Source organism: Oenanthe melanoleuca, chromosome 25, assembly GCF_029582105.1.
Source record: "Oenanthe melanoleuca isolate GR-GAL-2019-014 chromosome 25, OMel1.0, whole genome shotgun sequence".
NCBI lineage: Eukaryota > Metazoa > Chordata > Aves > Passeriformes > Muscicapidae > Oenanthe > Oenanthe melanoleuca.
In genome coordinates, this window is record NC_079358.1 from 1,645,525 (window position 1) to 1,659,698 (window position 14,174).

Genomic DNA, 14,174 nt, shown 5'->3' on the forward strand with positions numbered 1-14,174 from the left:
TGGGGTATTTTTGAGAAAATTCTTTTGGATTTTTGGGGATATTTTTGGGATGGTTTTTTTGGGTTTTTTGGGGGGATATTTTGGGATTTTGGATGGTTTTGCTAAGTTTTTGGGGGGATTTTTCTGGGGATTATTTTTTTTTTAATTTTTGGCGATTTTTAAAATTATTTTTTTGGTAATTTTTGGGGTTTTTGGGTAGTCTTTTTGGTTCTTCCTCCCCTTTGGCCCCCAGCTGCCGCTGATTTTTGGGATTTTTGGGGGAATATTTTGTCAAATTTTTGGGGATTTTTGGGGATTTTTTTTGGAAATTATTTTTGGGCTTTTGGTAATTTTTGGGACACTTTGGGATGTTTTTTTGGGGGTTTTTTTGAGGTTTTTTGGGGAATATTTGGGAGATTTTTTTGGGGTTTTGGGAATTATTTGGGTAACATTTGGGGTTTTTTTTTTTTTGTTTTTTTTTTTTTAATTTTTGGGGATTTTTTTGGGATTTTTTTGGGAGGATTTTTTGGGAGTTTTTCTTTCCTTTGTCCACGATTTCCACGTGGTTTTGGGGTTTTTTGGGGGGGATATTTTTGGTAATTTTTGGGGATTTTTGAGGGGGTGAATTTTTTTCGGGTTTTTGGCAATTTTGGGGGATATTTTTGGGATTTTTGGGGGGTTTTAGGATATTTTTGGTTATTTTTAGGGAGTTTTGGTGGAAGTTTTTTGGGATTTTTTGGTAATTTTTCTGGATATTTTTTGGGAGATTTTGGGTGTTTTTGGGTAGTTTTTGGGGTTATCTTCTCTCCTTTTCCTGCCAGCTCCAGGTGGTTTTTGATAATTTTTGGGGTATTTTTGGTAATTTTTTGGGTATATTTTTGAGTGGTTTTGGGGTTTTTTGGGGGGTTTTTGGAAATTTTTTGGGGATATGTTTGGGGTATATTTTTAGGGTGTTTTTGGCTATTTTTTGGGGTTTTTCCTCACTTTTAGTGGCCAGGTCCAGGTGATTTTTGGGGTTTTTTGGGGGGATATTTTTGGTAATTTTTAGGGATTTTTGGGGATTTTTTGAGGGATTTTTTTGGGAATAGTTTGGGGTATTTTTTTTTGTAATTTTTTGGGGGTTTTTTGGGGGATATTTTTGGGATGGTTTTGGGTGGTATTTTGGGGATTCTTAGGGGTTTTTTTGTTATTTTGGGGGGCTTTGGGGACTTTTGTGGGGGAATTTTTTTGGAATTGTTTTGGGATTTTTTGAGATAGTTTTGGGGATTTTTGGGTGGTTTTTTTCACCTTTGGCTGCCAGCTTATGGTGATTTTGGGGGGTTTTTTGGGGTGTTTCTAGGGGGTTTTTTGGGAATTTTTTGGGGGGTTTGGGTAATTTTAGGGGGCTTTTTGGGGAATTTTTTGGGGGTTTTGGGGAATTTACTTTGAAGTTTTTGCGGATATTTAGGGGTTTTTTTTGAAGTTTTGGGGACATTTTTGGGGTATTTTTTTGGGTTTTTTCTTACCTTTGCGTACCAGGTTTCGGCAATTTTGGAGGATTTTTGGGGGTGTTTCTAGAGGACTTTTGGGGGTGTTTTGCTAATTTAGGGGATTTTTTGGGGAGTATTCTTTGGGTATTTTTGGGATTTTTTGGGGGGTTTTTTTTCCTTAACTTTGGCCGACAGCTCCAGGTGGTTTTTGGGGTTTTTTTAGGGATGGTTTTGGGAATTTTGGGGAATTTTGGGGGATTTTTTGGGGGGGAATTTTTTAGGGGATTTTGGCAATTTTTGAGGATGCTTTTGGGATGGTTTTGGGGTGTTTTTGGGATTTCTTGGGGGATTATTTGGGATTTTTGGGGGGATTTTTTCAGATTTTTATTTTAATATTTGGCGATTTTTTGGAGATACTTTTGGTAATTTTTGGGGGGTTTTTGGGTAGTTTTTTGGGGTTCTTTCTCCCCTTTGGCCGCCAGCTCCAGCTAATTTTTGGGATTTTTTGGGGGGGATATTTTTTAAAATTTTGGGGGATTTTATGGGGGGAATTTTTTTTTTTTTTTTTTTGAGTTTTGCTATTTTTGGGGATATTTTGGCGAATTTTTGTGGGTTTAGGGAATATTTGGGGGTATTTCTGAGGGTTTTTTTGGGGTTTTTTTCTTACCTTTTGCCGCCAGCTCCAGGTGATTTTTGGGGATTTTTCTGAGGAGATTTTTGGTAATTTTGGCAAATTTTTGGGAGGTTTTTTGTAATGTGTGGGATTTTTTGGGATTTTTAGGGGATTTTTTCTTTATTTTTGGGGATATTTTTGGGGAATTTTTCTTGGATTTTGGGGATTTTGGGGGAATTTTTCTAAGGATTTTTTTTTTTAATTTTTGGCGATTTTTTGGCGATATTTGGGGGTTTTTCGGGGTTTTTTCCTCTTACCTTTGGCCGCCTGCTCCAGGTGATTTTTGGTGGTTTTTTTGAGGATATTTTTGGCAATTTTTGGGACCTTTTTGGGGGAATTTTATTTTTGCTTTTGGTAATTTTTGGGGATATTTTTGATGGTTTTGGAGATTTTGGGTGGGTGTTTGGAATTTTTTGGGGGGCTTTTGGGTATTTTTGGGGGGAAATTTTTTGGAATGTTTTGGGGAATGTTTTTGGGAATGTTTTGGGGTTTTTTGGGATTTTTTTTCGGGATTATTTGGGATCTTAGGTGGTTTTGGGGATTTTTTGGGGGGATTTTCTTTCGGATTTTTTTATTTTTACTTTTTCGAGATTTTTAGGGGATTTTTTCTTGGGTATTTTTGGCTTTTTGGTTTTTTTTGTTTTGTCCATACATTTGGCCGCCGCTTCCACGTTTTGGGAGTTTTTGGATAGATATTTTTGGTAATTTTTGGGGATTTTTTTAGGGGAATTATTTTTGGGTTTTTCGGGGATTTTGGGGAATATTTTTGGGATTTTTTGGGGTTTTTTTCAGGATTTTTGGGGATTTTTGGGGGGATTTTTTGGGAGTTTTGGGTAATTTTTGGAGGAATTTTTTGGGGGATTTTTTTTTTTTTTTTAATTTTTGGCGATATTTTGGGGATTATTTGGGGCATTTTGGGGGGATTTTGGGGGGTATTTTTCTTACCTTTGGCCGCCACTTCCACGTAGCTTTTGAGGTTTTTGTGGGGGGATATTTTTGGTAATTTTGGGGGATTTTTTGGCGGGGAATTTTTTTTTCGGTTTTTGGTGATTTTGGGGGATATTTTTGGGGTTTTTTTCGGGTCTTGTTGGAATTTTTGGGGGGTTTTTGGGAGATATTTTTGGGGTGTTTTTTTAGTGATAGTATGCTTAAACTCTGTGCTCAGTCAAAGACAACAGCCCGTGATGGGGACCCCTGCAGCTGACAATTATCAACACTCACCGGCTGGACCACCACCCAAAATAAAAGGGAGAAGGAGAAGGATAAAACCACAAGCCAAAAAACAGGCACGCTCTAAAAAGGCGGAGCCAAGGAGCGGCCGTGCTAAACACTTCCCAGAAACTGCTGACTGTACATGAAGGTCTAGGAGTATGTAACAAATGGATGGATTGTGAAACGTATTTACAGGGGTGTTCCCGCAGCAGGTGTGCTCATGGCAGCATGCCAAGCACCCAGCTGTTCTAACCCTTGGCTCCATGCATGTCTCCTATTGCCTTTTTTATTAAACCTTGTACTTCTCCCAGAACCGTGAACCGTGTTTTTCACACTGAGGCGTCCCCGCCCTGCCCAGATCGAGCGGGGAGCGGGGGGCTGTGTGTGAACAGAGGGGAGGGTGACGCCGAGTTCGGGCTGCGAGAGCGGCCGCGGCTGCGAGCGTGGGAAGGGCGGCAGTGCTGCCGCCTTGTGGGCACAGCGCGGTACTGCAGCCACCCCCGAGCCGGCACCCTGGCAGTGCTGCCGCCTTGTGGGCACAGCGCGGTACTGCATGCTGCCCTTCTCAAGATGGCGGAAGCCACTCCATGCCGGGACCCTGCCATGTGGGACTGCGGCCACGCTCCCACTAGTCAGGATGATTTTTATTTCACTAGTCAGGATGAACCTGTACCTGTGATGCAGGCTGGAGCCTTTGCGCACCTGTGCTCAGTTCAGTTTGCTCCCTAAGACACAGGCAAGAGATTGTCGTTCTCCAGTTATCGCAATTATGATTTGTTTACACTAAACCCTGAAAAATCTCTATGGTGCTATGTGATGGTGATACAAAACCAAAAGGCTGACTGCAAATTCGCATTCAGGTGAGACACACACTTTTTAGACTTGGTGCTGCTCTCCTTGCCAACAACTTCCGTTTAAAATAAAGTTGAGCCTGTTAATAATGCTAGACCAGGAATCAGGAGAATTTGATGTTATTACCAGTTCCAATATTGGCCCAAGAAGCAAACCCATAGAAGTCATTTTAATCCTTGGTACTCTCTTTCTAGTCCATTTTTACTAGTCTAAAATGTCAATTGAAGATTATTTCTAACTCCAAGACAAGGATGTGTCTGTGCAGTTAAACCTGATAAACACAGTAGATTAATATGTGGATGTGCAAGTGAAGCCTATGTAATAAAATTGTACCAAAAATCTAGAGAAAAATGCCCGTTTGCATTTCGGAACTCCAAGCCTAATTACCTGAGACATGTCTTAGCATTTTATTTTTCTTTCCTTTTTTCTTTCCTGAAAACAATAATAATAAAAACGGCCTCTTACTGCTATTTGGGGAAAGATTGCTGCACGTTGGGGATCATTTGATTAAAATGATCAGTATTTCTTCCTGTTGGAAATATAGAGAACTAAGATATAGCAATACCACACAGGGGCCAATTGGGCACATGACCATAAAACAAAAAACGATCTTGGGAAATAATAAAAAAGAAATTATAAAAATTATGAAAATTAAATTTTTATTTATATTCATAAAACAACATAAAAGAAACAATACAAAATATAAAAAAGACGTTATACATAAAAAAGAACAACGCTGTCAATAAAAGACCTCAGTAAGGAAAGTGCCTAACGCAGCTCGCTCTAGCCTCGCCGTTCCACTCTTGACCTCGAAGCTGACGCTCATCCACCTTGTCCTTGCCCGGCCGTCGCTCGGCTCCTGCCAGTGGAGGACGATGCACTCAGGCCCGACAAGCTCCAGCTCCCAAAGGGAACCGCCGCCCACCGGCCCCGCATCGAGACCCTCGCGCCAGCCCACCACCCGCAGAACCCCCCAAAAGCTGCCCAAAAGCCCCCAGCGGCAGCTCCGCTCACCACATCGACGTCCGCCAAAGTCCAACACCGCGCTGGGAGCCGGGCCCTCTGGGCAAAAGAAGCTGGGCACAAAGAAAAGCAGCACGCAAGAGGCTGCACCCCTGCTTACAGGGCGGCCCCAGCCGCTGCCTGCACTGCAAAATGCCCGGGACTCCAGAGCACCGGCCCCGACTTACAGGGCGGCCCTGGTCCCCGAGGCCTATGGAGGCTCCTTCTTTCCAATTCGGGCCCACTCCCCACTAACGGGGACGGCGCTCAACGCAGGCTGCCAGCTGAAGGGCGCACAAAGGCGCCCGGACCCACAGCCTGCTTACAGGCCGGTCCGCACCCAGGGAGCAACGGAGCTCGGCCTTCCCCCAGGGCAACAGGAACCAGACTCCACAGTCAGGCAGCCCAACTCACGGCCTAAAGGCCAAGAACCCCAGGGGCCACAGGGGCCCCAGGGGCCGGGAGCCCAGCCCCGGCGACAGGGAGGGCACACGCCCGGCCCCACCACTCCTGGCCCCACGCCTCTGATAGGCTGGGGCCAGGGACACCCGCCTGATTACAGGGGGTCCCTCCAACCGCCCGCCGAGACCATGGGGGCGCACACAACCCCGCTTACGGGGCCGCCCCCCGCAGCCCGGCACCCCCCAACAAGCGCCACGGAGCACGGGCTCCGGCCTGCGCCCCGCTTAGGGGCAAAGGTCCGGGCGCAGGCGTTCCTGGCACCTGCCTAAAGCAGCCTCCCCGCCTCTGATTACATGGCCCTGGGGCTGCTCCTGAGGAAAAAGGGACAAGCACGTTCCTGACACGTGCCCAGGTTAAGGGGCCTGCACGCTGCCAGTTCACCAGCACAAAGGGCACCCTAGGCCCAGACCCAGGCCCTGGCTACAGGCGGGTCACGTTGCCCATGCTACCGTTAAGTGGCTTCGTGCCCTCCGCAGAAAGGAGGGGCGAGGCCAGACACTTTGTCCACGCAAGCCTTTTGGGGACCGGCTTGTGGCTGCACGGAGCTCCTCGGGCTCTCCTGGGAAGCCTAAGCTACCCTGCTCTATTTCTAAAGGGGGGCTAAAGCGCAAACGCGCCGGGCTCATTCACACCACCTAACGCAATGACAAGGGAGGGACGGGAAGACAGTTGTCCCAGAAGAGGGAGCGAGTCCCGTGCAGCCAAAGGGCTCAAGGGAGCCACCCCCAGTGCTCAGCAGGAGACCTGCACCGCACCGCACCGTGGGGAGGGCACAGGGGCCTCGACGCGCTGAGGCGCTTCAGGGCTGCTACGGGGACAAAGGCTGTGACGCGCCCCGAGTACAGTGGGTAACGCTGGCCAGGGGTCAGTAGCAGGCAGAAACCTGCCACAGCTGGGAAAAAGCCCTGCCCAGCTTACAGGGCGGCCGGGCTGGGGGCTCGGGAGCTCCTTTTCCCCCCCTCAGGTGCAGAGAAAAGGGGCTCTCACCCTCCTTACAGGGTTGCCCCTCTCTCCAGGCAGCCAAAGGAGCACAACGGCAAAAGGCCAACCAGAGCAAAGACGCAGCCCTGCACGCAGGGAGGTCGCCCAGCACAAGCAAAGTCAGCCGCGGCACCTTGAAGGTGCCCTGGCCGTGCCACCAAGGCCTTTTGCCCAGAGGGCCTCTCGTGCTCCTTCTTCTGCTCCGAGCTCGCTCTTGCCTCGCCGTTCCAAGCTTCTATGGACAAACTTTGGTGCAGCTCTTTACAGACAGCCACCAAAGACAGCCCCAGCAAGGAGAACTTCTGCTGTCCACAGAGCACATTAAGGCTTTGGGGAAATTGATGTCAGCATCGGCCAGAAGAGATTTGGAGCGAGTTTTCCTTCAGGCTCTCCAGAGTGAGCCAGTCCTTGCTCTCACAGGTGGTGTCGAGGTGCAGGCTCACTGCCTTGCCCAGTGCTCACTCACCTCCCTGGCCATTGTGGCCATGCTGATCCAGCACTCCAGGACTCACCTGCTGCAGTTGGAGCTCTGGTGTCTGAGCAGTGCCACTGGGAAGTACCTGAGGAAGCACATGGAGAGCTTTCTTCCACTGTTCATGTGCATTTGCAGTGCAGAGACCTGTATGGATTCAGCCGACCTTCCGCAGGTAAAGGCACGCTGAGCCCTGCCTGATGCAGGAGGCCATTCCCTGTTCAGGATCTGCTGGCCTTAAGGGCTGGCAATCTTAACACCACAAAGGTGATAAGACCTAGATGTCTGACCTCTAGTGACTGTCTTGGAAGTACCTCTGCAGCACTAAAGGTGAACAGCTGTTGTGAGGCTTGCCTGTTAGACTGAAGCCAAGTGCTCTTAGAGTTACTGCTGCCCAGATTTTTCTTTTGAAGCCCTTATTTAATGCTTAGTGAATGTGGAAATCTGTCATTGTGCTTCTCCTGATTTAGTACAGGAGGTAAAACCTTTTGCTCAGGCAAGGAGAGAAGAGTGTCTGGAGCGTGCAATGTCACAACCAGATGGTTTTTGTAGAAACTGAGCTTTCACTTTTGCAGAGTCCAAAAATTTTCTTTCTAAAACAAACCTCCAGCTCTGGGCTGGCTACAGTAATGCTCATATGTAATGTCATAACCTCACAGTGCCTCATGTAGGGTGGATATTCCTGTGCAGAGCTGCCCCTTGAACGCCAGCTGTGCCAGGAACGGGCAGAGCGTCCAAGGAAGCTCAGCAGCATCGGGACAGGGACAGGCATCTGTTCCAAAGAATTGGCTATTTAAAGCCCTCATCCCCCAGCCCCACCCATGTCCCTGGGGGGCAGCTGACAGAGCTGCCTGGAGTTCAGCTGATTTAGCCCCCCCTGAGCCAGGGCTCCAGGTGATATTTTCAAGCAGGAGAAGGCAGGGCCGGGGGCACTCCCGTCCCGTGCCAAGGCAGCCCCCGTGCCCACGGGAGGACATCTCTCCCTGCAGCAGCTCAGCTCCTTTCTGAGCCTCAGCAGTGGCCTCTGCAAGTTCTTTTCCCTCAGCAAAGGGTGCACATCCCTGCCTTCAGCACACCTCCAGTGGGACCCACCTGGGAAAGCTTTCCATCCCTTCTGCACTTCCAGCTGCCTCCCTGGAAACTCCCACCTTCGTCCAAACAAAACTTCATCCCACCTGAACCTTTGATTTGAAGGCATCTCTGCAGGCTGTCGGTTGGCATTTAATAGCTGTGAGGGAAGACTGCCTTGGCTTCAGTGCTGCTGCTGCTGAACGAGGCCTCAGGCAGGAAGGGAAGGGAAGGCAATTGGGGTGGACAGGACATACCTGGCAGCTGCCTGGGAGCTCTGGGAGGCTGGAACCAGGAATTGCTGTCTGAGCCCTTCTGCACGCAGCCCGTGCCACCATCACCAGGACACGCCAGCTGCTCCTTGGGCTGCTTTTGGGCTGTCAGTGGCCTGTATCCAGGCTGAAGCGTCTCCAGGAACCTGCTCAGAGCAGCCCCTGGCCCGGGAGCCACGGGCATCCCTTGAGCCGTGTCCGTGCCAGCGCCGGCCGGGCACCCAGCGCCCATCCCGGGCCGTGTGCTTGGCACGGGCAGGACACTGCAGGCACAGCCCCTGCCCCGAGGGCCCAAGGACAAGAGGTGCTGGATGCCTTTCGGGGACTCCTGGCCTCGTCCTGCCCCCCATTCCCCGCAGCTGGGACACACAGAAACAACAAGGAGCATTGCTGGCAGTGAGTGGGAGGCACTGAGGCCTCTGTGCAGCTCTGGGCCACAAAAGCAGCCCCAGCTTCAGCAGCTGCTTCATTTGGGCAACACTCACCTGCAGGAAATGCCATCTGCCACTCTCCAGAAGAACTCAGGTCACGCAGCAAGGGAAGCCTCAGAACCTGTCCTGCTCACTTCTCCCTACAAAGAGACACGGCAAGAGCAAATCTACAGCTGCTGGGTAAATCCTGGAAAGGGCAGGAAAATCAGGGGATGGGAAGATGCGGTGCTGTCATGCCAGCTGCCAGCCAGTTCTAGCCTACAGCCGTGGCAGGGGCTGGTGTGTAAAGCAGCTTTAGCAGAATAGAAGGAGCTGCAGTTTCCTTGCTGGAGCCAAGGATTCCCAGCCTTGGGAGTTTCACACCTGTGATGCAGAGGGCTCAGTCAGTCGGAGCACAGTCCAGGTAGTGCCAAGGTTGTGAGTTCAATTCTCCCACGGGCCGTGTCCTCGAGAGTCGGATTTTAGGAAGCCTCTCAATCCCAGTATATCCTGTGACCTGGAAGTAAAGGGGAAAAGCCGCAACCGAGCTTTAATAAAAGAGGTTTTGCCATTGCAGAGCTTCTTGGAGTTGCAAAGCAAGGGAGAGGGGGAGCATCCCATCTGGCAGGTGAATGAGAAACAGCCCGAGCGGAACCGTGCCCGGCCCCGCCGAGCGGCTCCTCCCGCGCCTCAGCCCCGCTCGTTCCGCAGGGGGTGCGCGGGCAGCAGCCCCGGGGCTGTGCGCGCACGGGAACGGGGAGCCGGGCGCTGCTCCGCGCTCAGGGCTGCGGGGCCTCCGCGGGACGGGGGCACCGGGAGCGCCGGGATTTGGGGCTCCAGGGCTGGCACGGCGGCCCCCGCGCCCCGGCCGGGTCCAGCTGCTCCGGCTCTCCGACCTTTATTATGCGGCGCCCCGAACCCCGCGGGGCGGGGGAAAGAGGAAAAGCGGGCACGGAGGATGGGAATGGGGGGCAGACGGGGCGGTCGGGGTGGGTGACCAAGGACCGAGGGCGGGGGGTGCCGGGGTGTGTGGGGCAGCGGGAACAGGGGAAGGGGCGCTGGGGGGAGAATGGGAGAGTGGAGGAAGGGGGGAAGCGGAATTGGGGGGGGGAACGGGAGCAAGGAGAGGGAACAGGGACAGGTGTGGTGGGAAGGGAATGGGAGGGTGGAGAAAGGAGGGGAGGATTGAAGGAGGGGAATGGGAGCAGGGAGAGGGAATGGGGGACCCAGGGTTGGGGGGAAGGAAGGGTAGAAGCAGGAGCAGGAGGAGAAAGGAATAGAACAGGGTAGGGTAGGGTGTGTATAGGCATGGGGGGCGGATGGGAGGGAACAGCCGGAAACAGCCACGGGAGAAGGGACGGAGAGGAGGGACACAGGGATGAGAGGGGAAGGGAGGGCTCGGGCTGTGGAGGGAAGCGGGATGGGGAGGGAAAGGCCGGGGGCGGAGAGGGACGGGGGACCCAGGAGGGGAACAGGAGAGGGGAGCGGGGTAGGGACAGGAGAGGGAGAATGGGGGGGACAGGTTGGGGGGAGAAAGAAAAGAAAAGGAACACGGGGAGGAGGGAGGAAAGGTAGAGAGAGAAACAGGAGGAGAGGCCAAAGGGGAGGGAAAGAGTCGGTTTGAGGAGGAGAGAGAAAGGCGAGAAAGGGAGAAAAAGAAGGGGAACACGAGGAGGAGGAAGGAGGGGTAGAGGGTTTGAGAGGAGGGAAAGCAGAAATCCAACCAGTCCCTGTGCGCGGAGCTCCAACGCAGCCACCGTCCGCAGCGAGCTCAGCCCAGGCAAATGGCGGCCGAGCCCATTACCTGGAGTTCAATCACCTCGGCCACGCCCCGCGCAGCCGCACCGAGACCCCGCGCACCTGTGCCTGGATCACCTCACGGCCCCGCACCTGGATCCCCGCCGGGTACCGCCGTGGGTACCGCCCCCGGTACCTTCTCCGGCAGGACAGGACCCCGGCAGAGAAAGGCGTCCCCGCAGCCGCCTGTCGGCGCCTGCCCGTTTCCCGCGCGCCCGCGGCGCCGCTGAGCCCACAGCCCGTGTCCACACTCTCGGAAACGCCGCAGAAAATCGCGCCGCGGGGATCGGTGTCGGCGTCGCGCGCAGGCAGCCCCCAAAACACACTGAGGTCCTTGTTTTCCCCGCCCTTTCTGCCGCCATATATAGAAGGTCAGGCGAGTACCGGCCGAGCCGCCATCTTGAGAGTGGCAAGCAGTAACTTCTGCCCTTCGCTGCTGCCATCTTTAGTACTGGCAGAGGCCACTTCCGGCCCGGCTGCCATCGTTGTTGTGGTACCCGTAACGCCCCTCACCATCTCAATTTATAATTCGCCTGCCTGAATCCGGCAACGACGCCGAAAAGAGCTCCGGCCGACGCTGGAGCGGCGGCAGGCAGGGGCGGGGATGCTTTTCTCGGCCGGGCTCCTGCCGCAAGCGGCATCCGCAGCGTGTCGGCAGTCCTACAGGGCAGCGTCCCGGCACGCGCTCGCTCCCATCATCGGAAGGGCACGCGCGCAGCACCGCGCTGTGCCCACAAGGCGGCAGCACTGCCAGGGGCCGGTTCGGGGGTGGCTGCAGTACCGCGCTCTGCCCACAAGGCGGCAGCACTGCCGCCCTTCCCACGCTCGCAGCCACGGCCGCTCTCGCAGCCCGAACTCGGCGTCACCCTCCCCTCTATTCACACACACCCCCCGCTCCCCGCTCCATCCGGGCAGCGCCGGCGGGGACGCCGCTGCAATCCGGATCTCCGGCGAGGAGAACAGCATTGCTGCCCTGCCGGATTGAGAAATCCGATTCCTTGCAGAGATTGAGGGGATAGGGAGCTCAGCCTTAGGCTGGGTTTTGGCAGCGGCAATCGGGTGAGGAGGGGAGAGAGGAGCTGCTCGGCAGCGGCTGCAGTACCGCGCTGTGCCCACAAGGCGGCGTTAGCGGCGGGTGCGCAGCCAGGGCTGGGGCGGGGCAGGGGCGGGGCCGGGGGAGCGTCCCAGGGGATGGAACGAAGAGGGACAGGGTCAGCGCTGGGCTAAACCCCCAGAACCCCCTAAAAAAACCCCAAAATTAAAAAAAAAAATTAAAAATCCAATAAAAACTTTAAAAAATCCCATCAAAATACCCTAAAGCAACCTTAAAACCCCCCAAAACACCCCAAAACCCCTTTAAAAACGGGGGACGGGGCCACGTGACACCCCAGGCAGTTACAAAGCCCAAGGGGCGGGGATCGGTTTAGGGTGCATTGCTCTGGGCCTGAGCAATCGAGCCGAGAGAGATCGATCGGCAGGCATCACGAGTCGATCGCCGAGCAATCGATCGGCAGGCATCGCTAGTCGATCGCCGAGCAATCGATCGGCAGGCATCGCTAGTCGATCGCCGAGCAATCGATCGGCAGGCATCACGAGTCGATCGCCGAGCAGTCGATCGGCAGGCATCACGAGTCGATCGCCGAGCAATCGATCGGCAGGCATCACTAATCGATCGTCGAGCAATCGATCGGCAGGCATCACGAGTCGATCGCCGAGCAATCGATCGGCAGGCATCACGAGTCGATCGCCGAGCAATCGATCGGCAGGCATCACGAGTCGATCGCCGAGCAGTCGATCGGCAGGCATTAACATGGCCATCGCTGCGCTGCGAGGGGCGGGGCCTTGACTGTGACGCGAGGGGCGGATCTGTGGCTGTGACTACGGGGGCGTGGCCGTCACTGTGACGCGGGGGGCGGGCCCGCGGCTGTGATGCGGGGGGGGCCGACCCGATGACGTGCGGGGCCGTGGGCGGAGCCCGGGCCGCTGACGTGCGGGCGCTAACGTGACAGCGCTTCCGGTTCGGGTGCCGGCGGTGCCGCCGCTCCCTCGGCGGGCGGAGTGTGGGGCTCGGGCACCCGGCGGCATCGGGGCGGGCGCTGGGGCCGCGCGGCGCTGCCGCTGCTGCTCCGGGCTGCTGCCGGGGCTCCCGTGCCGCCGGCCGTGCGCGGGAGGGCGGTGCGGGGATTTCCCCGCGCTGAGGGGAACCGGCCCCGGCGCCTCCCGAACCCGCCGCTCCGGCGCTGCCAGGGAATTCTTTTCCAGCGTAGGCAGAGAATTCTTTACACCTGTAAGTAATTTCTGATGTGGCCGTGCCGCTTTGACAGTAGTTGAAATCCCTCTTCGTGCCCTTGCAGCGGCATTTTTGCACTAAAATGGAAATTTAGCCCTTCTGCCTGGGTCTGCTCACAGAATCACGGAATCCCGGAATAGTTTGGGTGGGAAGGCTCCTTAAAGCTCGCCCAGTTCCCCTCCTGCCATGAACAGGGACACCTTTCAGCAGCCCCGGGTGCTCCGAGCCCCGGTGTCCCACCTGGATTTGGACACTTGCAGGGATCCAGCAGCAGCCGCAGCTTCTCTGTGCCGGACAGCAGCATTGAAAGGAAGAGTGAAGGTTCAGCCGGGATGTTTGTGTTGCACTTATTGTGCACTTATCACTCTATTGTGTGACAAAGGCGGCTTTCACCTTTTTTTTTTTTTTTTTTTTTTTTTGATAAATTAAAAAGATGCCTTGTATTCTTGGAGTGTTGCATTCTACCTCTGCTGGTTTTCCTGCTAGTCTGGATCCTCTGCTTAGATTTTTTTCTTCATTTTTTAGATGTCCTGGATATGGTGGATGTCCTGATTGAGGGCAGTGATTGCTTTCATGAAGAAATCTTTAAATGAAAACATGATTATCCAAACATTTCCCTTCCCTGCTGCATTAGAAGCCAGGAATATCCTGTTGCTTCAATCTGAAAAGGGAACAGGTACAGGTTTTTTTGGTATTGTGCCATTTCTACCAGTGGAATGAAAGTGGCATCATTTTTACCCATTTTTAATAATTTTTTACCGTTTATCATTTTTTACCTTGAGATGATTTATTATCTTCCCTGCAAGCAAAAAGAGGTGCAGATCCATGGTGTTTCCTCCTCAAGAGAGGCATAGAAGCTCTGTAGGTGCTTCTGCCCTTTTTCCCTGACCCCAAAGAGAAGAGACACTGTCCCTGCATGGACCATCTGGCTTCCGTCACAGTGTTTTTAGGACAGTGTGGAGATCAGGAGAGGAAGGTGGTTTCCATGGCTGTAGGCAACTCTTCCCGAGATCAGGGAGAGAGGACTGCGCTGTTAAGTAGGAAATGGATGCATTTACCAAAGAAAGCTGCTTCTTCAGAAATGAAGCTCTGGTGGCAAATATTGCAAAATTCTACCAGCTCCTTGAGGAAAGTCACAGGGGAGTCACAGGGACATCAGCACAGGAGCAGGATTTGCCAACCCCACAGAACCTCACTGAGTTCTCTGTGTGTATTTGGTGGTCAAGTAGCACCTA